This window comes from Myotis lucifugus, unplaced genomic scaffold, assembly GCF_000147115.1.
Source record: "Myotis lucifugus unplaced genomic scaffold, Myoluc2.0 scaffold_2641, whole genome shotgun sequence".
Lineage (NCBI taxonomy): Eukaryota > Metazoa > Chordata > Mammalia > Chiroptera > Vespertilionidae > Myotis > Myotis lucifugus.
The window spans coordinates 10,289-13,970 of NW_005873689.1; the positions used below are offsets into that span (position 1 = coordinate 10,289).

General features: G+C 38.1%; 1 non-coding gene across 1 annotated transcript; it reads right to left on the reverse strand.

Moving 5' to 3' along the window:
- Positions 1-1,441: 1,441 nt before the first annotated feature.
- On the reverse strand, positions 1,442-1,543 carry LOC111824591. Its single transcript, XR_002827700.1, has one exon. It is a non-coding gene; the product is annotated as a U6 spliceosomal RNA (small nuclear RNA).
- Positions 1,544-3,682: the final 2,139 nt, after the last annotated feature.

Sequence of the window (3,682 nt, forward strand, 5' to 3'; positions counted from 1 at the left end):
AGAAAATTTCTTAGGTAGAAAAATGAATGATGAAATTACTTTTGCCTTAGTGTGTACCTTGCCTAGAACACAGATGTTCCCAATATTTTCTCAGCTCATGGTGCCCTTTAGCGTTTCAGTAATTTTTTTTTTTTTTTGGCACATCTAGGACTAAAGAAATGCATAATACTTCCATTTATTAAGCAGTCAGGTCCAAACAACTTAATAAGAATTTATATCATAAACATTAGTAACTGTGGACACTGTACAGCTTCTCACCCCTTGGAATCAGCGTGGATTGACACTGCTACTATCATTTCCTGTTCCACTATGCTTTTTGCACAGTACTTTTGATCACAACTGCTGAAAACCCAGTTTTTAAAAGATACACTGTCATGGGAAGAAATATAAAGCCACCTAATATTGAAAATAGAAACTACCTCACCCTAGTAGTTGGCACCTAATATTGAAAATATAAACTACCTCACCCTAGTAGTTGGTGTTATGTCCAATAGATGTGTTCCCCTCAAAAATTTGAAACAAACACTGACCCTTCTGCTAATTTACTAGGGTGCCCTGATACATAGTTTGGGGAACCTTTTTGTAACAAAAGAAACACAACGTTCTTCCGTACATTAGAAATGTGTATGTACTTTGTGTTTCAGCTTTATACTTATACCTACATTTGCTATTTTATTACAGTTATCTAAAGCCTAAAATGAGGTGTGTCCTAATAGTTATTTTGGGAGTCCAAAATATCTAATAAAATCTGGACTTTATATACAGAAATAAAGTTTATAACAGAAAATAGCCATATTTTTCCCAAGAGATAACACTGAGCCTATATAACTGACATAAAATAGAGACTTCTCGCCCGGGCGGTGTGGCTCAGTGGTTGAGTGTGGACCATGAATCAAGAGGTCACCCGTTCAATTCCTGGTAGGGGCACACCCCCAAGTTGCAAGCGTGATCCCGGGGGGGGGGGGGGTGGGCAGTGAGGGGATGGAGGGTGTGCAGGAGGTGCAGGAGGCAGCTGCAGCCGATGGATGTTTCTCATCAATGTTTCTTCTCTCCCTCTCTTTCAAATCAATAAAAAATAAATAAAAATAAAGACTTAAACAACAAAGTGTGTATGAGTCTCACTTCATTCCTTTATCATGTTTTGCTGAACTATTTGTGAGTGAATACAATGTTTGTTAGAACGCCTTTAATAAAAGCTCAGCTCTAAAGACTGTGACGTTTAAGTGAAAAGTAAAGGAAATCTTATATCCCTAATGGCCTCAAAAAACCCAGGATAACTAAACCCCTTTCAATTCTCAAACCTAATAAGCTCATCTCTAACGATAACATTATTCACATTGGATAGAATTCAAAGTTTGTCCCTAATACCTGACCAAATACCTGTAAGAATTGTTTCTTAAGTAATTACACTTGTTATTAAAATATGGCTATATGTACATTTTTTTTAATGGAATGCTTCATAAATTTGTGTCATCCTTGTGTAGGGGCCATGCTAATCTTTGTATTGTTCCAGTTTTAGTATATGTGCCGCCGAAGCAAGCACTATAGGTACATTTCTTGATTTGTTTTTTAGCTTTAAGTTGAATATAATCTTTGAGAAATATCAGAGTGTTGTATATGCTATTTGTTAGTTTAACACTCAGGAATTCATGCCAGCCAAAGTAATAAATTAGTACTGTAGAAGCAAATTATACCTACATTTGCTATTTTATTACAGTTATCTAAAGCCTAAAATGAGGTGTGTCCTAATAGTTATTTTGGGAATCCAAATATCTAATAAAATCTGGACTTTACATACAGAAATAAAGTTTATGACAGACACTAGGTATATCCATGCTGTTGTAGATGGCAAGATTTTATTTTTCTTATGGTCATATTCCATTTATGTGCATCATTAAAAATGTCCTGATTACCTAATAATCTTAGATAAATGGGAAGCTAAGGAATTCAGCATGTTGACTATCCCTTTCACTCATTATTACTCAGTCTTTATAACAGTCCAGCAAAGGAGGTATTATCCTAATTTTACAGATGTAGAAACCTAAGGAACTTGATTCAAAAGTGATAACAGGTTTTAAAACCATGTTGGCTAGCTTCTAATTTTTTTTAAAAGTAACTTGTTCTTCAATTACAGTTGCTGTGCAATATTATATCAGTCTTTGGTGTATAACCCACTGATTAGACATTTATATAACCCAAGAAGGGATCACCCCGATAAATCTTGTACCCATCTGACACCATACATAGTTACTACAATATTATTGACATCCCCATGGCTATTCTGTAACCACCAATTTGTACTTCTTAATCCCTTCACTTCTTTCACTCATCCCTCCAACCCTCCTCCCATCTGGCAACCATCAAAATGTTTTCTGTATCTGAGTCTCAGTTCTGCTTGTTCAGATACTCTTTTTCATATTCCGCATATAAGTGAAATCATGGCATTTGTCCTCTGACTCCACTCAGCACAACACACACTAGATATATCTATGCTGTTGTAGATGGCAATATTTTATTTTTTCTTATGGTTGTCATATTCCATTTGTGTGCATCACTTCTTTATTCATCTACTGATGGACACTTAGGTTGCTTCCATATCTTGTCTATTGTAAACAATGCTGCAATGAATAGTGTTTTGGTTTATCATTTTGTGTGTGTATTTTTTAAAAAAATAAATACCCAGAAGCAGAATCGCTGGGTCCTTCTTTGTCTCCTGTTATAGCTTTTGTTTTAAAGTCTATTTTGTCTGGTATAAGTATTGCTATCCCTGCTTTTTAAATTAGATTTCCATTTTCATAAAATATCTTTTCCCATCTCTTTACTTCCAGTCTGTGTCTTTTATTTCAAGTGGGTCTCTTGTACAAAGCATATGTAATGGTCTTGCTTTGTTATCCCTTCAGACATAGTATGTCTTTTCATTGGAAAACTTAACCATTTGCATTTAAAGTAATTGTTGATAAATATGTATTTATAGACATTTTTATTCATGTTTTTAAAAAGATCCTCACTGGAGGATATGCTTAATGATTTAAAGGGGTGGGGATGGGGGGTGGGGGGTGGGGATAGGCATCCATTGCTTGCCTTCCGTATGTGCCCTGACCCTTACCTTTCTGTATATGGGACAATGCTCCAACCAACTGAGCCACACCAGCCAGGGCTATTCATGTTTTTTATCTTTTTCTCCTTAAAAAAAGACCCTTTAATGTTTTTTGTAATAATGGTTTGGTGGTGGTGAGCTTCTTTAGCCCCTTCTTGTCTGGGAAGCTCTTATCTGTCCTTAGATTCTGAATGTTAAACTTGCTGGATGGAGTAATCTGGGTTGTAGCTCCTTGTCTTTTCATCACTGAGTAATTCCTGCCAGTCCTTTCTGACCCTAATGGAACCCAGGACCCTTCGCTCCGCAGGCCGACGCTCTACCCATTGAGCCAAAACCAGCCAGGGCATAAATCCCTTTCTGAATTGAACCACCAACCTGTAGGAAACCTGGAAGCACTTCCAGAGAAATGCAAAGGGCCACGTGCCGGAAGGTCGGCCAATCAGAGCCGGGCTGGGCCAGGCGCCGCCACGGTGGTAGTGCGCACGCGCGCGGGCTCTTCCGCCATTGGCTGCGCGGAAGCGGGATCTTTGAGATCTCGCGGTGAGGGGCGCTGTCTACCCCGGTTGCTCCTGCGGACAACTCCGC